At 41.7% G+C, this 27,452-nt stretch overlaps 2 long non-coding RNA genes across 3 annotated transcripts; both read left to right on the top strand.

Moving 5' to 3' along the window:
• Window positions 1-8,928: 8,928 nt before the first annotated feature.
• On the top strand, window positions 8,929-26,341 carry LOC129815143 (uncharacterized). 2 transcript variants are annotated; one of them, XR_008753396.1, is made up of 3 exons: window positions 8,929-9,152; window positions 9,535-9,689; window positions 25,072-26,341. It is a non-coding gene; the product is annotated as an uncharacterized LOC129815143 (long non-coding RNA). The 2 variants fall into 2 exon arrangements; XR_008753395.1 differs by having other exon boundaries at window positions 25,036-26,341.
• Window positions 13,663-17,131, top strand: LOC129815144 (uncharacterized). The gene is made up of 2 exons (XR_008753397.1): window positions 13,663-16,806; window positions 16,895-17,131. It is a non-coding gene; the product is annotated as an uncharacterized LOC129815144 (long non-coding RNA).
• Window positions 26,342-27,452: the final 1,111 nt, after the last annotated feature.

Raw genomic sequence — 27,452 nt, 5'->3', positions numbered from 1 at the left:
GATAGGCTAATTGACATCATTTGAGTCAACTGGAGGTGTACCTGTGGATGTATTTCAAGGCCTACCTTCAAACTCAGTGTCTCTTTGCTTGACATCATGGGAAAATCAAAAGAGATCAGCAAAGACCTCAGATTTTTTTTTTGTAGACCTTCACAAGTCTGGTTCATCATTGGGAGCAATTTCCAAACGCCTGAAGGTACCATGTTCATCTGTACAAACAATAGTACGCAAGTATAAACACCATGGAACCACGCAGCCGTTATATCGCTCAGGAAGGAGACGCATTCCGTCTCCTAGAGATGAACGTACTTCGGTGCGAAAAGTGAAACCTTGTGAAGATGCTGGAGGAAACGGGTACAAAAGTATCTATATCCACAGTAAAACGAGTCCTATAAATTGACATAACCTGAAAGACCGCTCAGCAAGGAAGAAGTCACTGCTCCAAAACCACCATAAAAAAGGCAGACTTCGATTTGCAACTGCACATGGGGACAAAGATTGTAGTTTTTGGAGAAATGTCCTCTGGTCTGATGAAACAAAAATAGAACTGTTTGGCCATAATGACCATCGTTATGTTTGGAGGAAAAAGGTGAGGCTTGCAAGCCGAAGAACACCATCTCAACTGTGAAGCACGGGGGTGGCAGCATCATGTTGTGGGGGTGCTTTGCTGCAGGAGGGACTGGTGCACTTCACAAAATAGATGGCATCATAAGGGAGGAGAATTATGTGGATTTTTGAAGCAACATCTGAAGACATCAGTCAGGAAGTTAAAGCTTGATCGCAAATGGGTCTTCCAAATGGACAATGACCCCAAGCATACTTCCAAAGTTGTGGCAAAATGGCTTAAGGACAACAAAGTCAAGGTATTGGAGTGGCCATCACAAAGCCTTGCCCTCAATCATATAGATAATCTATATTATTATTATTATATTATTATAGAACATTTGTGGGCAGAACTGAAAATGCGTGTGCAAGCAAGGCGGCCTACAAACCTGACTCAGTTACACCAGCTCTGTCAGGAGGAATGGGCCAAAATTCACCCAACTTATTGTGGGAAGCTTGTGGAAGACTACCCGAAACATTTGACCCAAGTTAAACAATTTTGAGGCAATGCTACCAAATACTAATTGAGTGTATGTAAACTTCTGACCCACTGGGAATGTGATTAAAGAAATAAAAGCTAAAATCAATCAATCTCTCTACTATTATTCTGACATTTCACATTCTTAAAATAAAGTGGTGATCCTAACTGACCTAAGACAGGGAATTTTTACTAGGATTAAATGTCAGGAATTGTGAAAAACGGAGTTTAAATGTATTTGGCTAAGATGTATGTAAACTTCCGACTTCAACTGTATGTGTATTCAGCTGATTTTCCCGTAGGGTTTCTTACACCAGAACATGCAATTGGTGACACTGGGCATTTTCCTCCTTGTAAGGTATCCATGATGATGGTACATGTGTACTTTAGCTTTGGTACCCACCCTGCAAAGGAATAAAAAGGTCTTAAATCAAAACCTGTTCATACATGACAGTACTAGTAATAATTGACATATCCAAAAAGGAGAGACTAGAAAAGCTAGAATATGTCAAATATGCCAAAAGTGATACGTTGATGACCCTGATGATGGTTGAGTTTTTAAAAATGTATTTATTTCAGCTTTATTTAACCAGGTAGGTCAATTGAGAACAAGTCCTCATTTACAACTGTGACCTGGCCAAGATAAAGCAAAGCAGTGCGACAAACAACAGAGCTACACATGGGATAAACAAACGTACAGTCAATAACACAATAGAAAAATGTATATACAGTGTGCGCAAATGTAGTAAGATTAGGGAGGTAAGGCAATAAATAGGCCATAGTGGCAAAATAATGACAAATTAGCATTGGAGTGGTAGATGTGCAGTAACTGAAACATTTGTCTATGCACTATCCACATATGCACTTATTAGCCTTTATGATTGGCATCATGCTGTGATGTATTGAACTTGCATTTGAAACCTATGCTACTGTGGCGGATACTGTTCAATAAGTACTGAAAGCAAGGCACAGACAGCACCTACTGTTTAATCAACATTTGATTGATCATTTTTATTCTGAAACTTCTACAGGGCTGGATGCCTTGGGAGGCCAATGGAGATTCATACACAGCCCTGACCATAACTTCCCCTGGAAACTGGTTTCAGACGGTGTTTTAGAGTATCAATAACATATCTAGCACCATTTGAAATCAGTGTTCTTGGTGTAAGGAGGACACCATTTAAAGCAGGATGGATGAATGCCTACAGTAGCCTACGGCAGTCTCATCGTTTCACACACATTTGGCTAGGTGGTACTGGTGGGGGTTAACATTATTTGTTGACGGGATCGCATGACAATAAAAACATTATATTCCGTGTCCAATTATGTAAATGTCACACTGGAATATGTTATTCTTGAAATCGCAGCGCCAGCACAACACACCTCCCCAGGGACTGACAGCAATCCCAGGATCACACCTTACATCATGACCCCTCTTGCCAAGGCTGACTGTTTTCTTTTGGTGTTTAGAGTCTCTTCTATTTCTAGCACCATTTGAAATCAGTTACAATGTAGGGGGAATATCATCTGAACAGAAGATGAAAAACACCCTTGGTTCCTCCAAACAAGTTCTCTTTGATCAAGTCACATCCTTTTTGCTCAAATCTCAAGTAACCTGAGCTAGCTTGTTATAGGTAGTCAAATGTGATCAAACGCACATCCTGGGTGCAGGGCCGAAAGCTCCACCATGTACCTTTATTAATAAACAAACAACCTTTAGATCCTGCAAGGATATTTGTCAGGTCATTTCACCAGATGTATACCACACCCATATTTATAGACATAAGTCAAGCACCAATTATATGGCTGAGCAATTAGTGCTTTTTGAGGTCTGTTCGGTTTCGGTTTGACTATTGAAAAATAATCATGATTTTCATTTTCGATTATATATATTTTTTTACATTAAATGCACTATGCATTATGTGGGTTGAATGATGTAAAAACACAGAAAAAAACAATACAAGTCCAATGATGGTCGTGACTGCCCATGACTGCTTATCAATTATTAACCATCAGTTATTCACATTATTTTAAAGGAGCAATCAGCAGTTGCTACATCCATTGTGGGACTTATAAATTAATTATAATGTACCCATTGATTCTTGAAGAATATAATGAGCTTAGTTCAACTGTCGTACCCCATCAGAACCCAAAATATAAGCTTGTTTTACTCCAACCTTGTAAACAAAGTATACGTAAACAAACACTATATAGGCTAAAAGCATGGTTAAAAACTATACATTTTGATATCATGGATGGTCAGTCTTGCATCCATAGCTTGTCTATGCATTTGAGAGAGGTTATATTTCCCCTGTCCCATCCCTAGGCTTCTTACAAAAAAAACAGGCGGGGAGGAGCTTTGTTTTGTTTCAACTGTTGATTGCCGTTTTTCATAAAAGATTTCAGCTGTGTTTATTAGATTTGTATTATTTGATGACTTTATTACTTCATTCCAAGTCTACATCTCCTCTCTTTAGCACTGCTGCCTATACCTTCCTACAAAATCACTTTTTTAGTAGTTCTTCAAAGTAAATAAGTCATACTTTTATGACTGCTGAATTCCAACTATCAATCACTTAGATTATGTTTTCAGGTAGATATCTCACAAAGAAAGTGTTCTCTCTGTATCCCCTCTTGATCATACATTCTTTTGTCTCGAGTAGCAGGCATAAAGGAAACACAGACCGGACAAGTAGCCGTACACTTGATCATGGCCACTGTAGTTAATTATCACTTTTACTGCGCTGAAATACACTACATGACCAAGAGTATGTGGACACCTGCTCGTCAAACATCTCATTCCAAAATCATGGGCATTAATATGGAGTTGGTCCCCTCTTTGATGCTATAACAGTCTCCACTCTTCTGGGAAGGTTGTCCACCAGATGTTAGAACATTGATGTGGGGACTTGCTTCTATTCAGCCACAAGAGCATTAGTAAGGTCGGGCAATGATGTTGGGTGATTAGGCCTGAATCACAGTCGGCATTCCAATTCATCCCAGGTGTTCAATGGGGTTGAGGTCAGGGCTCTGTGCAGGCCAGTCAAGTTCTTCAACACAGATCTCAACAAACCATTTCTGTATGGAGTCATAGCTTAAAAATGGACCAATAGAAGTATAAAGTGGGGTTCCTGCAGATGCAGGAATGCCCACATGCAGGAATCCCCCGAATTGCGGGCTGCAGTTGCGCCCTTCTCCTACGTGAAGTGAACGTATGTGCCTCACATAGTCCCTTAAAAGACCATTGCTTGAAAAAATAAAGAAAAACGGCAATATCACTGTTTGTCCCTCGATACACCGTAGCAACAATATGGCCAGTATGCATTAATTCACACGATGACTGATAAGGGGCACTGTGTTGAAGCCACCGTAGCACTCCCTCACCATTGTAAACAAATATTTTGTAAGCTATAGAAATGCATTCATGAATTGATTCTATTGCAGACCTTAATGCATACTTTTACATTATATTATGTGAGCTAAATATACAAATAAAATATAAAAACATTAAAAAGTAACATTTTGGGAGATTACTAACATTACAGTCCCAACTACAACAAAATATAAAATACATGTAATTTCTTTGACATTTCATTCAAATACAGTGCCTTAAGAAAGTATTCACTCCCCATGACTCTTTTCACATGTTGTTGGAAATAATTTAATTGAAATACTGTAGAATTCCATTCATTCCTATGGAGGACTGCTCCTACTTGGGAGTGCCAATATGGCCAACCGGTGGCTTCAGTGCCTCTCAATGGCCAATACATAGCATCATAGCAGGGTTTCTATACAGTACCTTCGGAAAGTGTTCAGACCCCTTGACTTTTTACGTATTTTGTTACATTACAGCCTTAATCTAAAAAAAATATGTATATATATTTTTTTAATCTGCAATCTACACACAATATCCCATAATGACAAAGCGAAAACAGGTTTTTAGAAATGTAGTAAAAATAAAAACTGAAATGATTTACATAGAGTATTCAGACGCTTTGCTATGAGAATCAAAATTGAGCTCAAGTGTATCCTGTTTCTATTGATTATCCTTGAGCTATTTCTACAACTTGGAGTCCACCTGTGGTAAATTCAATTGATTGGACATGGTTTGGAAAGGCACACACACAGGATTGTGTCGGGGCAAAGATCTGGGGAAGGGTACAGAAACATTTCTGCAGCAGGTTGCCAAGAACACAGTGGCCTTAAATGGAAGAAGTTTGGAACCACCAAGACTAGAGCTGGTCGCCCAGCCAAACTGAGCAATCGGGGGAGAAGGGCCTTGGATCAGGGAGGTGACCAAGAACCCGATGGTCACTCTGACAGAGCTCCAGAGATCCTCTGTGGAGATGGGAGAACCTTCCAGAAGGACAACCATCTCTTTAGCACTCCACCAAGCAGGCCTTTATGGTAGAGTGGCCAGACAGAAGCCACATGACAGCCCACTTGGAGTTTGCCAAAAGGCATCTAAAGACTGACCTTGAGAAACAAGATTTTCTTGTGTGATGAAACCAAGATTGAACTCTTTGGCCTGAATGCCTGGCACCATCTCTACGGTGAAGCATGGTGGTGGCAGCATCATGCTGTGGGGATGTTTTTGATGGGAAATTGAACAGTGATGTAAAACTTTGAAGTACTACTTATCTTTGCATGTTTAAGTAGTTTTGGGGGGTATCTGTACTTTACAATTTATATATTTTTGCCAACTTTGACTTTTACTCCATTACATTTGTAATTAAAGTATGTACTTTATACTCCCATACATTTCCCCCCCCCGACACACAAATGTATTCTTTACATTTCGAATGCTCAGGCAGGACAGCATTATGGTCCAATCAACGCGTTGTCATCCCTACTGCCTCTGATAAGTTAGACTCACTAAACACAAATACTGCTTTTGTAAATTATGGCTGAGTGTTGCAGTGTGCCCCCTGGCTGCCCATAAATAAGAATTTAAAAAAAGAAAATCCTGCCATCTGGTTTGCTTAATATAAGGAATTTGATTAGCTTTTACTTTTTCTCAAGTATGACAACTGAGTACTTATTCCACCTCTGATGGGTACTTAAGTACATTTAAAGCAGATACTATTTGACTTTTACTCAAGTAGTATTTTACTGGATGACTTTCACTTTTACTTGAGTCATGTTCTATTAAGGTATCTTTACTTAAATGACAACCGAGTACTTTTTCCACCACTGAAATGGAAGTTAGGTTGAAAATACTGTAACCCTAAAAACTGTATGTTAGGGTTTCTGGCGACCCCACATAGACTAAAATGCGAATTATGGTCATTCCGACATCTGCATTGGCCGTACAGCATTTACTGAGCGGAGGCCTCTGCAGAAGTCAGGGCATTCATACGCGCTTCGCAGAGCAAAGCTGTTGTGAAGGAAGTAGTCAAGGAAGAGTGAGTGTTTATACAGGACATACCGCATCCACCTACCATCAACCAGATACTGCAGATACCGCATTGTTACAAGATTTGCGAGTAAAGGCACTGCGGTCGGTCAATCAATACAATGTCTGCATTGGCCGTTCAGCATTTAGGGTAATATGGCCTCTGCAGAAGTCAGGGCATTCATACTTCTTGCGCGTCACGGAAGAGCGCAGAGCTGTTGAAGGAAGTTGTCAAGGAAGTGAGTTTGTGTTTATACAGGACCTCCCGCCCTCAACTACCATCAACCAATCATGTCAATGCGGAGCTATACTGAGCCCTCCACATTGTTACAAATTTGAGAGGCTCACGGTGATGCTGTACAGAACTCAATTTGGCGGGGCTAACTCAAAAACATTATTTTGATGCATGCCAGCAAAGCCACTACACAACAACACATTAATTGCACTATAACGGTGCCCACAACCTATTAGGGCCTACATAAAGCTGTCCCAACAGCAGAGATTTATTTTCAGCATCATGGAGTGAATATTTACCACTACTACACCTGGCTATCAGCGAAGCCTTGTCTGTCAGCGAAACAGTTCATTCAGCCTAATTTTAGCTGAATTGCTTTAAAAAATGTGGTTTCTACTAACAATTGAGACGTACAAACTGGCATAAGGGAACAATGAGCGGATAAGAGGCAATCCGTAATTTCGATTAAGACATTAATGAGCGAACTAAAACGGACTTAGTTCAGCACTTTTGAATTCAGAAATGTAACAGTTTTGCTTCCGTCCCTCTCCTCGCCCCTACCTGGGCTTGAACCAGGGACTCACTGTACACATCAACAACTGACACACTACGAAGTATCGTTACTTATAGCTCCACAAAAGCCACGGCCCTTGCAGAGCAAGGGAAACAACTACTTCAAGGTCTCAGAGTGAGTGACGTCACCGATTGAAACGCTATTAGCACGTATCACGCTGACTAGCTAGCCATTTCACACCGGTTACACTACTAAGAGGCCAGATCTGCATTTTGGAGCTACCTTACTCAAGAAAGCAAAAAAGAGACCATGTTTGTGTGGCTTTATTAACTCAATTATTATTTTTTTAATGATATTGTTTGCAAACTGATGTGACAGGTACTATTGCCCAAATAACATGCAAAATAGACACACAAAAAAAGATATATATATTAGCTAAACAGGTGGGGCTCTGCCTGATTTGTAAATATGAAAATCATTTTGTCAAACAGATTGTAAACTCAAAAGCGTACGTTTGCTTCTAGAGTGGGAAAAAATAGAAGTAGAATTTGGTTAGGTGTAGGGGCAGATTTATGTAATCTTGTCCTCAGGAGATTGTATTATCTATGTACTTTATTTAGTCTGATCAGTGGGACAATTCTAATTCTTAACACTGGGCTAAAATATAGGGTCATTTATTTTCTTGTCAGCAAGAACACTACTGTTATTCCCCAAACGTATTTTATTATTCCACTTCTTCCCAATGTAACCACATATTTTAATTCTGATATACCTACTTGTGTCTTTGAAAATGAATGATATGGGGCAATGCAATGGCGTCACACCATCCAAATGGCACCTCTGACAGCATGTGCAGATCAAACAAAAATGGGCTCTTACAAAATTTGAGAGGCGAAAAGCGATGCCGTACAAAGATCAATTTGAGGCTCCGCGATTGCGTCACACCATCCATACGGCGCCTCCGACTACATTTTCGGCTCAAGCAGAAATGAGCTCGTACACAATGATGCGGTATGGAGCTTGATTTGGCCTCTGCAAGCCTGTGGAGGCTCCGCAATTGAGTCAAACCCTCTGTATGGAGCCTCCGAACCACATTGCCAGATCAATCATGAATCGGTTTGAACACTTTGCAAACATGTAGTGCATTTTGCAGATGTATCACTACCAACTCATGCTACTACGAAATACCACAAGGTGGCAGCCTTTCACTGTGAAAAGACAGGCAATTAATAAACTTGTTAGTTCTATCATGGCCAAACTGTAGTCGATGACGGGCTATGGGAAAGTCTAGCCCAAGATGTACCGTAACTGTTTAAGGTCCAAAGACCTTCCTTATATGTTATTTTCATAGGTAGACTGGCTCTGGCAGCCAAAGCAGCCAAATACTCCATCTACGCGTGAATCGATCCTCAATTGCGATACGGTTCTAGTATTTCATATCACATGAAAATAATTTCACAAGTGCAAATTATACACTTACTGTACATGGTTTTACCCGGCTTTAACACCGTTGCAGCAGACTGTATTTTTCAGTGACATCATCTTTCTCAAGGCTTTCCGTTACGCACCGGTGTTCGGGTCATGCTAGGTAGCTAATTAGCAAAGGTGGTCCCTCTGGCTGCTTTCCAAACAGACACACCCACTCCCCTCAGCCCTCAAATTAAGTGGACACTTCTGATGACGTAACATGACGTCTGATGAGTTGACACTTGCAGGGCAAGGGACAAGGGAAGAATTTATTGATTTTAAATGGACCACTATTGCCCGGAAATGTGTCACTCGTTCATACAAAGGATGTGTTTTCAGGCATCATGGAACTGTTATGTGTGCCTTATATGTGCTACAGTCAATTATGATTGCATTTCATATTTTGTCTAGAAGACAACGCCTCCGCAGACATCGAATGTTAGCCATCCTAGTATATCAGGTAAATCGAAAATTACAATGTATAAGTGTGATGTCAGGGAAAGTTATATGCGCAAGCTAACGTTTCCAAAAGCCAACCAAACAAAAACATCATTACTTTTATGATGTGTTTGAGCCGGCATGTGCATCAGTAGCATATTTTTTAACTTATTTACATTCGTTTCTACTTACACTTGCATGTTGACTTCTACATAGTAATGATAGTTTTACATTGTGGCTGACTTTTCTTAGCGGATGTACACTCATCGCAAATTGAATTATGGGGCTTTTCAGGCCCCGGAGTGAACATAATTGTACACTCGCAAACTCGATCAAAAATGAGGGCTGAGGGGCTTACGTTGCCAACTTTCCTTGATTGTTTAATCATTTGGACCAACGACCAGGATGGCCGCGGGGATTTCCTCAAGTGCATAAGGCGAGGCTAACTGGAGGAGTGTGTGTCTTTTATGAGTTTGAAACGCAGCCTCGGTCTTCCATAAACACGAGCTGTAACATGGATACATGGCCGTGTGGGAACACTAGCCCTACCCCTATAAAGGTGAGTATCAATTTAACAAAAATTATTTATCGCCGATATGATCATATTGCTTAACAAAAGACATGTGTAAGGCAATGGAACTGAGAGTCATGGACACACAAAGATTAATGTAAAATGTCAGGAATATAATTTGGTTAATTTGTTTAATCCAAAAGTATTTATTATTGTTTGTTTTATTAACCCTCTTTCAACTGCTATGCAGTAGCCTACTGTTTGGAAGCAGTTGGGGTCAACTGTCACATCGCATGTTGTCCTCCCTCCATCCAACCAGATGACAAAGCAGTCTCTTATCCACTCCAACATACTACAGCGCCAGCAGTTCTGTGGTTATTTTTCACACAGCAGTTGGTGTCCTTAAAAATACTGATTAAGGCCAGAGGCTAAAATGACCTTTTTGCATGTTCTTATCTATTTTGAGATTTTTTAGTATGTTGGTCCATTAATATTATTATTTTAAATATGTTTGTTTTTTTAAGTTAAAATGTTGATAGATGTTCATTTTCATTAGTTTATCTTGCTACCATCACCAAAATGTCATGAATTATAACCACTTTTAAATGGACATCTGTAATTTCAAAGCTCACTACAATGAATCACACAATTTACAATCCCATTTCATAGAGAATGTTATGTATTAACTTACTTCGAAGAGATGGTGATTGGGTCTAAACATGTGTTTGACGTTTGGTTGTCTAAATTCACTGTCCCTGTCTTTAACTGTTATTTCCCGAAAGTCAGACTTTTCCCACATGCCAACACATTTTTCTAAGCCTCAGAAGCATCTGCATTCATCAAATGCATTTGCATAGTCATCCTTAGAATTATTCTCTATACTTATACATAGGGAATTGTTAATATGTTGTCAATTTTATTCTACATTACATTTTCTTCTGAAAAATAGGGCAAAAAATGTATTTGATGTACCTTTTCTTTAGTATTTTACAGTTAGAAAGATGAAAAAAGTATGCACCCACAATGTGTAAGCCCGGTCCTGGAGTGTCTTAACAAAATGAAATCAAAGTATTTAAACTGACTGCATCCAGTGTATAGAAACATTTATTTGTGTAATATGCACATATTTAATGAGATCACCTAATTTGCATATTGTATACAATATTTCTGAAATTATATTACAAAAAAATTATTATATTTGTTTCCACATTCAACTGATAAACGTTTATTCTGATAGGGTGCAGTGCCTGGCCTTAAGTTTGTTTGAGCACAAGCAATCTTAAAAATAATGTTATTAGGAAAATGTAACGAGACAACTAAGAAAGACACAGTGCTCAAATGAACAACAATCAATCATGGATAATGGCCATCAAATTCAAATCCAGTTTGTTTGACTGGTAGTGTTTTTCTAGGGACAGTTCTAAATTTACTGGGGGGCTACAGGCCAGAAGGTTGCCAACCATCACGGACGAGTTCACTCTCCCTGCCTGTTTCATTACACTACGATCAAAGCCGGATGCAGACAATGATAAACTAGGGGGTAGTCAGATTTTCAACATTTTGATGCCATATCTATAATTATATAAAATATACAGTACCAGTCAAAAGTTTAAACCTACTCATTCAAGGGTTTTTCTTTATTTTTACTATTTTCTACATTGTAGAAAAATAGTGAAGACATCAAACTATGAAATAACACATGGAATCATGTAGTAATCAAAAAGTAGCCACCCTTTGCCTCGATGACAGCTTTGCACACTCTTGGCATTCTCTCAACCAGCTTCATGAGGAAGTCACCTGGAATGCATTTCAATTAACAGGTGTGCCTTGTTAAAAGTTAGTTTGTGGAATTTCTTTCCTTCTTAATGTGTTTGAGCCAATCAGTTGTGTTGTGACATGGTAGGGGTGGTATACAGAAGATAGCCCTATTTGGTAAAACACCAAGTCCATTTTTTGAGAAACAACAGTCCATCATTACTATAAGACATTGAAGTTCAGTCAATCCGGAAAATTTCAAGAACTTTGAAAGTTTCTTCAAGTGCAGTCGCAAAAATCATCAAGCGCTATGATGAAATTGGCTCTCATGAGGACCGCCACAGGAATGGAAGACCCAGAGTTACCTTTGCTGCGGAGGATAAGTTCATTAGAGTTACCAGCCTCAGAAATTGCAGCCCAAATAAATGCTTGGAGTCTTTTAGCCCTATTTGGTATTTTCTGTATACCCCCGCTACCTTGTCACAACACAACTGGTTGGCTCAAATGCATTAACTTTTAAGAAGGCACACCTATTAATTTAAATGCATTCCAGGTGACTACCTCATGAAGCTGGTTGAGAGAATGCAAAGCTGTCATCAAGGCAAAGGGTGGCTATTTGAAGAATAAAATATATTTTGTTTAGCACTTTTTTGGTTACTACATTATTCCAGATGTGTTATTTCATAGTTTTGATGTCTTCACTACAGTCGTGGCCAAAAGTTGAGAATTACACAAATATTAATTTTCACAAAGTTTGCTGCCTCAGTTTGTATGATGGCAATTTGCATATACTCCAGAATGTTATGAAGAGTGATCAGATGAATTGCAATTAATTGTAAAATCCCTCTCTGCCATGCAAATGAACTGAAAATCCCCCAAAACATTTCCACTACATTTCAGCCCTGCCACAAAGGGACCAGCTGACATCATGTCAGTGACTCTCTTGTTAACACAGGTGTGAGTGTTGACGAGGACAAGGCTGGAGATCACTCTGTCATGCTGATTGAGTTTGAATAACAGACTGGAAACTTCAAAATGAGGTTGGTGCTTGGAATCCTTGTTCTTCCTCTGTCAATCATGGTTACCTGCAAGGAAACACGTGCTGTCATCATTGCTTTGCACAAAAAGGGCTTCACAGGCAATGATATTGCTGCCAGTAAGATTGCACCTAAATCAACCATTTATCAGATCATCAAGAACTTCAAGGAGAGCGGTTCAATTGTTGTGAAGAAGGCCTCAGGGCGCCCAAGAAAGTCCAGCAAGCGCCAGGACCGTCTCCTAAAGTTGATCCAGCTGCAGGATCGGGGCACCACCAGTACAGAGCTTGCTCAGGAATGGCAGCAGGCAGGTGTGAGTGCATCTGTACGCACAGTGAGGTGAAGACTTTTGGAGGATGGCCTGGTGTCAAGAAGGGCAGCAAAGAAGCCACTTCTCTTCAGGAAAAACATCAGGGACAGACTGATATTCTGCAAATGGTACAGGGATTGGACTGCTGAGGACTGGGCAAAAGTCATTTTCTCTGATGAATCCCCTTTCCGATTGTTTGGGGCGCTTGTCCGGTGAAGACAAGGTGATCGCTACCATCAGTCCTGTGTCATGCCAACAGTAAAGCATCCTGAGACCATTCATGTGTGGGGTTGCTTCTCAGCCAAGGGAGTGGGCTCACTCACAATTTTGCCTAAGAACACAGCCATGAATAAAGAATGGTAACAACACATCCTCCGAGAGCAACTTCTCCCAACCATCCAGGAACATTTTGGTGACGAACAATGCCTTTTCCAACATAATGGAGCACCTTGCTATTAGGCAAAAGTGATAACTAGGTGGCTCGGGGAACAAAACATCGATATTTTGGGTCCATGGCCAGGAAACTCCCCAGACCTTAATCCCAATGAGAAATTGTGGTCAATACTCAAGAGGCGGGTGGACAAACAAAAACCCACAAATTCTGACAAACTCCAAGCATTGATTATGCAAGAATGGGCTGTCATCAGTCAGGATATGTCCCAGAAGTTAATTGACAGCATGCCAGGGCGGATTGCAGAGGTCTTGAAAAAGAAGGGTCAACACTGCAGATATTGACTCTTTCCAACTTCATGTAATTGTCAATAAAAGCCTTTGACACTTATGAAATGCTTGTAATTATACTTCAGTATTCCATAGTAACATCTGACAAAAATATCTAAAGACACTGACGCAGCAAACTTTGTGGAAATTAATATTTAATATGAATATATATTAATCATTCTCAACTTTTGGCCACGACTGTATTATTCTACAATGTAGAAAATAGAAAAAATAAAGAAAAACCCTTGAATGAGTAGGTGTAGTAAAACTTTTGAATGGTACTGTATACCACCAACAGGTTTCTGTGCCAATGCACCAGATAACCAATAAACAAAGCATACCTACCTATCATTTCGCGTTTTCAGCACCACAATAAAGTGACATAGTCTATCTCGACAGAGAGAAAATACATACCCTACCTTGAAGGCCTACCCAGTATCGAAGGCTTGACTTGACAATCTCTAAATGTCATTAAACGTTTTTTATTTTAATAACCGATGTCTCTTTTCATTCATCAAATGAGCGCTGCGCAGTTTGGATTTATCAATTGATTGATTTTACAAAGTTTAAGTGGATTGCAGGATTGCACAATAAAGTCAGTGACTTATTTCCTACGTGATCCCTATTTTTTTCAAAAAATACATATACAATTACATAGATAAAGACCAAGAAATGCTCCACCTCCAGATAAGTTTAGCTCAGCAAAAAGGATAAGGAAACATCCTCTCACTGTCAACTGTATTTATTTTCAGCAAACTTAACATGTGTAAATATTTGTATGAACATAACAAGATTCAACAACTGAGACATAAACTGAACAAGTTCCACAGACATGTGACTAACAGAAATAGAATAATGTGTCCCTGAACAAAGGGGGGGTCCAAATCAAAAGTAACAGTCAGTATCTGGTCTGGCCACCAGCTGCATTAAGTACTGCAGTGCATCTTCTCCTCATGGACTGCACCAGATTTGCCAGTTCTTGCTGTGAGATGTTACCCAACTCTTCCACCAAGGCACCTGCAAGTTCCCGGAAATTTCTGAGCTCTAGCCCTCCGATCCAACAGGTCCCAGACGTGCTCAATAGGATTGAGATCCGGGCTCTTCGCTGGCCATGGCAGAACACTAACATTCCTGTCTTGCAGGAAATCACGCAAAGAACGAACAGTATAGCTGGTGGCATTGTCATGCTGGAGGGTCATGTCAGGATGAGCCTGTAGGAAGAGTAACACATAAGGGAGGAGGATGTCTTCCCTGTAACACACACATTTCCTGCAATGACAACAAGCTCAGTCCGATGATGCTGTGACACACCGCCCCAGACCATGACGGACCCTCCACCTCCAAATCAATCCTGCTCCAGTGTACAGGCCTCGTGTTACACTCATTCGACGATAAACGCGAATCCGACCATAACCCCTGGTGAGATAAAACCACGACTCGTCAGTGAAGAGCACTTTTTGCCAGTCCTGTCTGGTCCAGTGACGGTGGGTGTGTGCTCATAGGCGACATTGTTGCAGGTGATGTCTAGTGAGGACCTGCCTTACAACAGGCCTACAAGCACTCAGTCCAGGCTCTCTCAGCCCATTTTATTATTATTTAAAAAAAAATAACGCTTATTTAACTAGGCAAGTCAGTTAAGAACAAATTCTTATTTTCAATGACGGCCTAGGAACAGTGGGTTAACTGCCTTGCTCAGGGGCAGAACGACAGATTTTTACCTTGTCAGCTCGGGGATTCGATCTTGCAACCTTTCGGTTACTAGTCCAACGCTCTAACCACTAGGCTACCTGCCGCCTCATTGCGGTCAGTCTGAGGACTGATGGAGGGATTGTGCGTTCCTGGTGTAACTCGGGCAGTTGTTGTTGCCATCCTGTACCTGTCCTGCAGGTGTGATGTTCGGATGTACCGATCCTGTGCAGGTGTTTTTACACATGGTCTGCCACTGCGAGGATGATCAGCTGTCCGTCCTATCTTTCTGTAGCGCTGTCTTAGATGTCTCACAGTACGGACATTGCAATTCATTGCCCTGGCCACATCTGCAGTCCTCATGCCTCCTTGCAACATGCCCAAGGCACGTTCACACAGATGAGCAGGGACCCTGGGCATCTTTATTTTGGTGCTTTTCAGAGTCAGTGGAAAGGCCTCTTTAGTGTCCTACGTTTTCATAACTGTGACCTTAATTGCCTACCGTCTGTAAACTGTTAGTGTTTTAACGACCGTTCCACAGGTGCATGTTCATTAATTGTTTATGGTTCATTGAACAAGCATTGGAAACAGTGTTTAAACCCTTTACAATGAAGATCTGTGAAGTTATTTGGATTTTTACGAATTATCTTTTAAAGACAAGGTCCTGAAAAGGGGACGTTTCTTTTTTTGCTGAGTTTATAAGGGGGAGTTTAAATCTTACAAGCGTGTTATAGTCTGTAGCTTATTCTTTAGGTGTTTGGGGCTGCTGGTAAACCATGATGTGCAGGCATAATCAAAGTAACACTGGACTAGTGCAGTTGCCTGAGTCTTTATGGTGTCTATAGCTAGGTTTTCATCCAATTGGCGACAGATTTTCATGCAAATATTCTAAAATCTGCATAAAAACAATATGCACATTTTCCCATCAGAGTTGTTTCCAACAAATTACTTGTTGCAGATAAAAGCCTGTGTGTAAATATGTAGTGCACATAAAAATAACTTTTGTGGTTAAATTCTCATGTACCGAATAAAAAGTTAAAAGGGTTTCCATTGCATTTTCAACTCTAGGCCTACTGATGGTTTTGTCACAAAAAATGTTGCGTACAGTGCCTTGCAAAAGTTTTCATCCCCCTTGGCATTTTTCCCATTTTGTTGCATTACAACTTGTAATTTAAATTGATTCATGTAATGGACATACACAAAATAGTCAAAATTGGTGAAGTGAAATCCCCAAAATAAATAAAAAACGGAAAAGTGGTGCATGCATATGTGTTCACTCTCTTTGCTATGAAGCCCCTAGAATAAGATCTGGTGCAACCAATTACCTTTTAGAAGTCACATAATTAGTTAAATAAAGTTCACCTGTGTGCAATCTAAGTGTCACATGATCTGTCTCATGATCTCAGTATATATACACCTGTTCTGTGTCACATCTGCTCCTGCAACGCCTTCTACTGCTCATCCTGTGTCTCCTTGACCTGCCGCCACACCCTAGTACTCTCTCTCTCTGTCTCTCTCTCTGCCTCTCTGTGTGTGTGTGGGCGGAGACAGGTGTGCTGGAGTCAGAGCAGATCCCCACCAGCTGCAACCTGTTCCATAATAAAGACCTCTACAAATACTCAGCCCTTCCATGCTGCCAGATCGTAATCTCTGCTCAGTCAGTCTACGTTTCTAGCCATTTGTTAGTATTCATATCCTGTTGTGCCTGTTTTCCTTGCCTGACACTGTTTTCCTCTCCGCTACAGTTCTGTCTGCTCTGACTCTGGTCTCTGTCTCCAGTCCCACGTCTCGTCATCCTGCTACTCTGTCCTGGATTCCCCACTCTACTACTCCCTTGGATTCCCCTCCGGACCTGCTTACCCTGTCTCAACCCCTCTCGCTCCAGCCTCAGCCTCCGAACCTGGTTTCCAGCAACCTGCCCGAGCTTCCCCTGACCTGCACTCCATCTCCCCCGTGTTTCAATAAATACCTTGGTTACTTCATCCCAGCCTCCTCGTCTAAATTGTCTGCTCTTGGGTTCCCCTGTTCCACTCCGCGTAACAGTTCTGAAAGGCCCCAGAGTCTGCAGCACCACTAAGCAAGGGGCACCACCAAGCAAGCGGCACTAAAGACCAAGGATCTCTCCAAACAGGTCAGGGACAAAGTTGTGGAGAAGTACAGATCAGGGTTGGGTTATATCCCAAACTTTGAACATCCCACGGAGCGCCATTAACTCCATTATTAAAAAATTGAAAGAATATGGCACCACAAAAACCTGCCAAGAGACGGCCACCCACCAAAACTCATGGACCAGCAAGGAGGGCATTAATCAGAGAGACTACAAAGAGACCAAAGATAACCCTGAAGGAGCTGCAAAGCACCACAGCGGAGATTGGAGTCTCTGTCCATAGGACCACTTTAAGCCGCACACTCCACAGAGCTGGGCTTTACGGAAGAGTGGCCATAAAAAAAGCCATTGCTTAAAGAAAAAAAATAAGCAAACACATTTTAGGTTCACCAAAAGGCATGTGAGAGACTCCCCCAAACTTATGGAAGAAGGTACTCTGGTCAGCTGAGACTAAAATGTAGCTTTTTGGCCATCAAGGAAAACGCTATGTCTGGCGCAAACCCAACACCTCTCATCACCCCGAGAAAACCATCCCCACAGTGAAGCATGGTGGTGGCAGCATCATGCTGTGGGGATGTTTTTAATCGGCAGGGACTGGGAAACTGGTCAGAATTGAAGGAATGATGGATGGCACAGGGAAATACTTGAGGGAAACCTGTTTCAGTCTTCCAGAGATTTGAGACGGGGATGGAGGTTCACCTTCCAGCAGGACAATGACCCTAAGCATACTGCTCAAGCAACACTTGAGGGGTTTAAGGGGAAACATTTAAATGTCTTGGAATGGCCTAGTCAAAGTCCAGACCTCAATCCAATTGAGAATCTGTGGTATGACTTAAAGATTGCTGTACACCAGCGGAACCCATCCAACTTGAAGGAGCTGGAGCAGTTTTGCCTTGAAGAATGGGTAAAAATCCCAGTGGGCAGATGTGCCAAGCTTATAGAAACATACCCCAAGAGACTTGCAGCTGTAATTGCTGCAAAAGGTGGCTCAACAAAGTATTGACTTTGGGGGGTTGAATAGTTACGCATGCTCAAGTTTTCAGTTTTTATGCATTATTTCTTGTTTGTTTCACAATACAAAATATGTTGCATCTTCAAAGTGGCAGGCATGTTGTGTAAATCAAATGATACAAACCCCCCAAAAATCAATTTTAATTCCAGGTTGTAAGGCAACAAAACAGGAAAAATGCCAAGGGGGATGAATACTTTCCCAAGCCACTGTAGGTATAGCGAATGTGCCCACTCTGGTATTGGCATGAGTGCTCTAGCCTACAGCTTACAGATACCATGTGGGTATAGCCTACTACAGAGCTAGTTAACTATATTCTTACAGGAGCCAGATATAAAAAAGTTTAATTGCAGTGAGGCTGGACATTTTCCATATGCAATTATTCTTTGGAAGAAATGTATAAAAAAAGCTACGCACAACCACCAATTAAGCACTTTTCATAATTTAATATGAATGGAAGAGAAAGCACTATCAACACTTGTAGGTTCCCAACGGTAAGCCTTGTGTTCTAGATGACTGGACTACAGAGTGGGAGACAAATCTCTACACTCTTGACTCCATTTATATTGGGGTGCCTGTAACTAGCCAAGCCGCCAAGGAGTTGTTCATATTTGTGGACAAATTGCTTGCCATGGCAAGAGCAAAAAGTACAAGCGCATTCAATAACCCTTCATTTCCGGCCACGGTTGAGTTATATGGAGCACCCACATACCTCTTTCCCAACAATCTCAAAGTCGTTCTTTTTCCTCGCCTGTTTTAATTCGTTTTTCGGGGTGATTTGGACTGGTTTTTCTCCTGCTGCTTTCTAGGTGGCAAAATGCAGGGCTCCCTGTATGACTTCAGCATTCCTAGAGAGGACAGTCGCACTATGCAAATACTTATGGACGCCTTCCGCTTTCAAAAAATGGACACATCTACAGTGATTTGGCATGGGTCCTCCGATCCTCAAAGTTCTACAGCTGCACCATCGAGAGCATCCCGACTGGTTGCATCACTGTTTGGTATGGCAACTGCTCGGCATCCAACTGCAAGGCGCTACAGAGGGTAGTGCGCAATTTTCCCGAGGGGAGCTGCGCACTGTCTCGCAGAAGAAATATCAGCCCCTCAGAGAAGCAAGAGATTGAACTTCACTGAACTTTCTAAAGTTTTCCCCTTTTAGTTAACACCATTAACATTTCGCTCTGCTCTGGGAATTATTCTCGAATCAACTCAATATTAGCCACTATCAATGTAACATACCGAAACAAAACGAACTATACAAGACATTATAAAAGACAGCTGTGCAAGAGATTTTCTTCTAGGCAGAGCGCATTGGAGTAGGATTCTATTGCACTGACAATCATGACTCAGGCCCGTACTCTACACAGAACGGTGCGCTATAACCAGTCAGAGCTGCAGTAGACCTATATGCAAATAGTCATTGCAATATATGGATCTGTGTCATTTACGTTGAACTGGACTGTATTTACAGCATGAGCTGCCGCCAGATCAAAACGAGAGCTGAATGTAGCCACCTGTGCACATTTGTTCATGTTCTTTGCTAGTTAGTGAGTTATTAGCCCAGTTAAAGCTAATTTCTAGTCAACAATGGATGAGTTTTTGCCTCCTACAAAAGCACAAAATGTGTGCCTTTCTAGCCATCTTTGAAAAGCTAGTCAGGTAAAGAGCTTTGTTTTATGTCTTAAAGGGGCAGTGTTGTATTTTATTAGTAGACAATAGGCAGAGGGTAGCATAATTTGTCTGATTCTCTGTAATAATGGTATGGGAATAATAATGAATTGTATTTTGTAAAGTGGTTTCTTGCATCTGCATACGCCAATCCAAGATCGCGTAGCAGTCGAATGTGTGTTTTGTCCTGTCCCGTCTTTTCCCTTGTAAATATAGTTTTTTTCGTATATTGTTTGTATATATTTTAATCTCACTTTCCATCTACGGACTGAATATACTCTCCTGCAACCCGCCTCACCGAATGTGGTACGGATCTGCTATTTTTATACTTTAGAACCGGAACCCTCATCAGAAGCTAGCCAGCTAACTAGCTAGTAGTCAGTTAGCCACTGCTAGCGGTCTTCACCATTAACTCGGACACATGCAAGCCTCAGCTCGGTCAATACCTGCCAGTCTGCACAGCGTGATATCAACCCAGAGCACATCTCCGGATTTCTACCGCAAGCTCTGAACCTTTACACCGGATCATCGCAGCTAGCTAGCCGCAATCCGAGTGGCTACTCCTGGCTAACATCTCTGTCCCGAAGCAAGCACCCGTCTTGAGCTGGCCTCGAGCTAAGCCCATCTCCTGGCTAGCCGAAGAGGTCCACCAGCCAATTCTTGGTCTACAATACCTCTTTTGCCAATTGACCTGGAACCCTTACTGGCGACACGGAGCCCCGCCAATCCTTCACGACTGGTCTGCCAATGTAATCGTCTGAGGTGGTTTCAACAGGCTCTTCCGTTGCGAAGTCACCGGAGGCCCATCTGCTAGCCCCGGCCCGCTAGCTATCTGAATCACCGTGTCTCCAGCTCGCCTAGCGTAGTAGCAACTACTGAATTGGCTCCCTGACTCATCTATTGCTACTCATTGGACCCTATGATCACTCGGCTACACATGCCTCTCCCTAATGTCAATATGCCTTGTCTATTGCTGTTTTGGTTAGTGATTGTCTTATTTCACTGTAGAGCCCCCAGGCCTGCCCAATATGCCTTCGATAGCCCTTTTGTTCCACCCCCCACACATGCGGTGACCTCACCTGGCTTAACTGGTGCCTCTAGAGACAAAACCTCTCATCATCACTCAATGCCTAGGTTTACCTCCACTGTACTCACATTCTACGATTCCCTTGTCTGTACATTATGCCTTGAATATATTCTTCCACACCCAGAAATCTTCTCCTTTTACTTTCTGTTCCGAACGCACTAGACGACCAGTTCTTATAGCCTTTAGCCGTACCCTTATCCTACTCCTCCTCTGTTCCTCTGGTGATTTAGAGGATAACCCAGGCCCTGCAGCCCCCAGCACCACTCCCATTCCCAGGCACTCTCATTTCTTAGTCATGGCCTCTAAACCTTCAAGCTGCATACTGGACCCTATTCCAACTAAACTACTGAAAGAGCTGCTTCCTGTGCTTGGCCCTCCTCATGTTGAACATAACAACCGGCTCTCTATCCACCGGATGTGTACCAAACTCACTAAAAGTGCCAGTAATATAGTCTCTCTTGAAAAAGCCAAACCTTGACCCAGAAAATATAAAAAGGTTGGGTTTCTGTACAGCACTTTGTGACATCAGCTGATGTAAGAAGGGCTTTAAAAATAAATTTGATTGCAATTTGATTGACTTCTGAAACCGTAAAAGCCTTGGTTTCATGCATGTTAACATTAGAAGCCTCCTCCCTAAGTTTGTTTTATTCAGTGCTTTAGCACACTCCGCCAACCCAGATGTCCTAGCCATGTCTGAATCTTGGCTTAGGAAGGCCATCAAAAATCCAGAAATTTCCATCCCCAACTACAACATTTTCCTACAAGGAACATACCAGGTACAACCCTAAATCCATAACCATGGGCACCCTTTTAGATATCATCCTGACCAACTTGCCCTCTAAATTTACCTCTGCTGTCTTCAACCAGGATCTCAGCGATCACTGCCTCATTACCTGTGTCCGTAATGGGTCCGCGGTAAACCGACCACCACTCATCACTATCAAACGCTCCCTAAACACTTCAGCGAGCAGGCCTTTCTAATCGACCTGGCCCGGGTATCCTGGAAGGATATTGACCTCATCCTGTCAGTAGAGGATGCCTGGTTGCTCTTTTAAAAGTGCTTTCCTCACCATCTTAAATAAGCATGGCCCATTCCAAAAATGTGGAACTAAGAACAGATATAGCCCCTGGTTCACCCCAGACTTGACTGCCCTTGATCAGCACAAAAACATCCTGTGGCGTTCTGCATTAGCATCGAATAGCCCCCGCGATATTCAACTTCTCAGGGAAGTCAGGAATCAATATACACAGTTAGTTAGGAAAGCTAAGGCTAGCTTTTTCAAACAGAAATTTGCATCCTGTAGCACTAATTCCAAAAAGTTTTGGGACACTGTAAAGTCCATGAAGAATAAGAGCACCTCCTCCCAGCTGCCCACTGCGCTGTGGCTAGGAAACACTGTCACCACCGATAAATCTACGATAATCAATCATTTCAATAAGCATTTTTCTACGGGTGGCCATGCTTTCCACCTGGCTACCCCTACCCCGGCCAACAGCTCTGCACCCCCTGCAGCAACTTGCCCCCCCCCCCTCTTCTCCTTCACCCAAATGATATCCTGAAAGAGTTGCAAAATCTGGATCCCTACAAATCAGCTGGGCTAGACAATCTGGACCTTCTCTTTCTAAAATTATCCGCTGAAATTGTTGCAACCCCTATTGCTAGACTGTTCAAACTCTCTTTCGTATCGTCTGAGATCCCCAAAGATTGGAAAGCTTCCGCGGTCATCCCCCTCCTCAAAGGGGGTGACACTCTAGACCCAAACTGTTATACATCTATATCCATCCTGCCCTGCTTTTCTAAAATCTTCGAAAGCCAAGTTAACAAACAGATCACCGACCATTTCGAATCCCACCGTACATTCTCCACTATGCAATCTGGTTTCTGAGCTGGTCATGGATGCACCTCAGCCATGCTCAAGGTCCTAAACGATATCATAACCGCCATTGATAAGACAGTACACTGCAGCCGTCTTCATCGACCTGGCCAAGGCTTTTGACTGTCAATCACCGCATTCTTATCGGCAGACTCCATAGCCCTGGTTTCTCAAATGACTGCCACGCCTGGTTCACCAACTACTTCTAAGACCGAGTTCAGAGTGTCAAATCGGAGGACCAGTTGTCCAGACCTCTGGCAGTCTCTATGGGGGTGCCACAGGGTTCAATTCTCGGGCCGACTCTTTTCTCTGTATACATCAACGATGTCACTCTTGCTGCTGGTGATTCTTTGATCTACCTCTACGCAGACGACACCATTCTGTATACATCTGGCCTTTTTTTTGGACACTGTGTTAACAAACCTCCAAACGAGCTTCAATGCCATACAACACTCCTTCCGTGGCCTCCAACTGCTTTTAAATGCTAGTAAAACTAAGTGCATGCTCTTCAACCGATTGCTGCCCGTACCCTCCTGCCCGACTAGCATCACTACTCTGAACGGTTCTGACTTAGAATATGTGGACAACTACAAATACCTAGGTGTCTGGTTAGACTGTAAACTCTCCTTCCAGACTCACATTAAGCATCTCCAATCCAAAATGAAATCTAGAATCGGCTTCCTATTTCCCAACAAAGCCTACTTCACTCATGCTGCCAAACATACCCTCGTAAAACTGACTATCCTACCGATCCTTGACTTCGGCAATGTCATTTACAAAATAGCCTCCAACACTCTACTCAGCAAAATGGATGTAGTCTATCACAGTGCCATCCGTTCTGTCACCAAAGCCACATTTACTACCCACTACTGTGAACTGTATGCTCTCGTTGGCTGGCCCTCGCTACAGATTCATCACCAAACCCACTGGCTCCAGGTCATCTATAAGTCTTTGCTTGGTAAAGCCCCGCCTTATCTCAGCTCACTGGTCACCATAGCAACACCCAAACGTAGCACGCGCTCCAGCAGGTATATTTCACTGGTCATCCTCAAAGCCAACACTTCCTTTGGCCGCCTTTCCTTCCAGTTCTCTGCTACCAATGACTGGAATGAATTGCAAAAATCACTGAAGCTGGAATCTTATATCTCCCCCTCCTAACTTTAAGCATCAGCTGTCAGAGCAGCTTACCGATCACTGTACCTGTACACAGCCAATCTGTAAATAGCACACCCAACTAACTCATCCCCATTATGTTATTTATCTTCTTGCGCTTTTGCACCCTAGTATCTCTACTTGCACATCATCATCTGCACATCTATCACTACAGTGTTAATGCTAAATGGTAATTATTTCGGCTCTATGGCCTATTTATTGCCTTACCTCCCTACTCATCTACATTTGCACACTGTACATAGATGTTTCTATTGTTATTGACTGTACGTTTGTTTATGTGTAACTCTGTGTTGTTGTTTTTGTCGCACTACTTTGCTTTATCTTGGCCAGGTTGCAGTTGTAAATGAGAACTTGTTCTCAACTGGCTTACCTGGTTAAATAAAGGTCAAATAAAAAATCTAACAATGCAACATTTTCAGTCATCTCCTTTTTTGAAGGACAAGTGCATAAACAGGTTATTGTCAAGCACCGCATGTTCTTTGTTCTTCAAAAGTCTCATGGAATGTAGGCCTACATTGAAGTTGCACAGAATTAACACAATGTTCAAGTTTGCGCTCAGCAAATGTGAAATTTGCTCAGTGCCGATTTTTTTTTTGAAGGAACATTGGTAGTGCTTACGGCCTAGTACATCACTGGGGCCAAGCTTTCTGCCATCCAGGACCTCTAAACCAGGCGGTGTCAGAGGAAGGCCCTAAATATTGTTATTTTGTTATTATTATTATTATTTGTTTTCTTTAGCAAATATTTACTTACGTAATCTAAAAAAACCTGCATTGTTGGTTAAGGGCTTGTAAGTAAGCATTTCATGGTAAGGTCTACACCTGTTGTATTCGGCGCATGTGACAAAACATTTTAATTTTATATTATGAAATCTTTCTTCATGAAAAAATAGGCCACCACAGATATATCAGTAAAGACCCATGGCCATAGTTATCACTGTCACTTGTTGCCTTATTGTTGTGTTGCAGGTTTATCTGTACCCTTAGATCTCCTCTTGTGTCTAGCCCTATAAATGCTGTCAAGAAAGCCTGCACATACTGTATGACCAGTCTACATCAAGGTGAGGGGGAAGAATCCACATTTTGAGCTACAGAAAGGGACACCGGCAGGCTCATCCTGGGAGCTCTAATCCTAAAAGCAACAGTTCAAGACTCTGAGACCGTGGATGGACGCACAACGGTACAGTGTAAGCACAGGTCAAAGAGCTTTTTTAGCACGTTGAGATAATGGCCTTGTTATTCCCAGTAAGCATAGTTGTGAATGTATCTATTGAGTTTCGACATTTGGCAATGACCGTGACCAACAGTGCTCTAAGAAAGTATTCACTGCCCTTGTTTCTCTGCTAAAACAGGAGCAATAAAGGACTAGTTCACACATTTTGTTGGGAGGAATTTAATATTATATATATTTGTATTTATTTATCAAGGACCTTCAGCACCCCTACTTCCCGTGGCTATGATTGAATATCCCTATGAGTATGGTGAAGTTATTAATTACACTTTGGTGTATCAATACACCCAGTAACTACAAAGATATAGGCATCCTTCCTTACTCAATTGCCGCTCTGGGATTTCACCATAAGGCCAATGGTGACTTTAAAAGAGTTAAAGAGTTTAATGGCTGTAATAGGAGAAAATTTAGGATGGATCAACAACATTGTTGAATATCGGCTATGAAAAGCCAACTGACATTTATTCCTGATTATTATTTGACCATGCTTGTCATTTATGAACATTTTGAAAATCTTGGCTCTCTAATTCTCTCCTTCTCTCTTTCTTTCTCTCTCTCGGAGGACCTGAGCCCTAGGACCATACGTCAGGACTACCGGGCATGATGACTCCTTGCTGTCCCCAGTCCACCTGGCCTTGCTGCTATTCCAGTTTCAACTGTTCTGCCTGCGGTTATGGAACTCCTACCTGTCCCAGACCTGCTGTTTTCAACTCTTAATGATCGGCTATGAAAAGCCAAATTACATTTATTCCTGATTATTATTTGACCATGCTTGTCACTTATGAACATTTTGAACATCTTGGCCATGTTCTGTTATAATCTCCACCCGGCACAGCCAGAAGAGGACTGGCCACCCCTCATAGCCTGGTTCCTCTCTAGGTTTCTTCCTAGGTTTTGGCCTTTCTAGGGAGTTTTTCCTAGCCACCGTGCTTCTACACCTGCATTGCTTGCTGTTTGGGGTTTTAGGCTGGGTTTCTGTACAGCACTTCGAGATATTAGCTGATGTAAGAAGGGCTATATAAAATAAACTTGATTTTGATTTGATTGTAGTTACTCCACAATACATGCCTAAATGGCAGAGTGAAAAGAAGGAAACATGCATCCTGTTTGCAATAAGGCACCAACGTAAAACTGGTTCAGTCTGCTTTCCAACAGACAACGGGAGACAAATTCACCTTTCAGCAGGTCATTTGACACCTTCTCAATGACATTCAAATCACCATTGAAAAAAGGTACATGTTTAAGTTTGTTCTGCCCAAGTGAGTCTGACAACAAGTCAAAGAGCACTATGATACCAAACGCGTTTGATGGATCGGGGAAAAGAGCAGGAATAGGCCACGAGTAGGACTTTTATTGCTCAATCTAATTCATGCTAATTAAAATGTCTAGGCCAAACGGACACATGCTAAAACTCGTACACTTTTGATAGACTTAAAACAGCTGCAAATGATCAAGATATCAAAGTGTCATCAACAAAAATGTAAAACAAATAGGCCTACAGCAAATGCAGAATATGGCATACATTTTTCAAATAGCACTTTTCGGTTGTGCTCAAAGCATGCCATTCCGAAGGCAGCATTTATTTTTCAACTCGAAGCAATGAGCCCAATCAGCCCTCCATGACAACATAATCATAAACAACAGAGTAGGCTAATAAGTCCTTACATTTTGGGTTATGCTCATTTAAAACAGTTTGGCTAATCTATATTTCCATACTTCCAAGTCCTATTCTTGAAGATCAAGGGGTATAACATTAACTGGAAATCTGACACTGTTTTTTGTTTTATGTAAAGATATAGCCTAATCATATTATTATCTGTAGTAGAAGCCTACGTAACCAACCCATAAAGTAAAATGCAACATCCATTTATTGCCAGCTATTTATGGCCAGCTGCAATGCATGTCGTTCAACTGGTAATATTAATTTTATCTTCTTCTAATGCCTATTGAGCAGGTTGATGTTTATTGGGATGAGTCTTGTCCTTGAGGCAGAACTGAGCGAATTCTGCTAGATAGGCCAGCTGCAAAGTCGAAATTGGCTATGTTATGAAAACAAAAATGTGCTTTAATTTAAGGTTAGTGTGATTAAGGTTAGTTAGGTTTAAAATCAACAGATTGTATGACTTTGTGGCTGTGCCAGATAGTGACGACTATG

The sequence above is a fragment of the Salvelinus fontinalis genome, chromosome 18 (genome assembly GCF_029448725.1).
Source record: "Salvelinus fontinalis isolate EN_2023a chromosome 18, ASM2944872v1, whole genome shotgun sequence".
Lineage (NCBI taxonomy): Eukaryota > Metazoa > Chordata > Actinopteri > Salmoniformes > Salmonidae > Salvelinus > Salvelinus fontinalis.
Note: the sequence above shows the minus strand (reverse complement) of the source record. Positions and strands in the feature narration are given on the sequence as shown.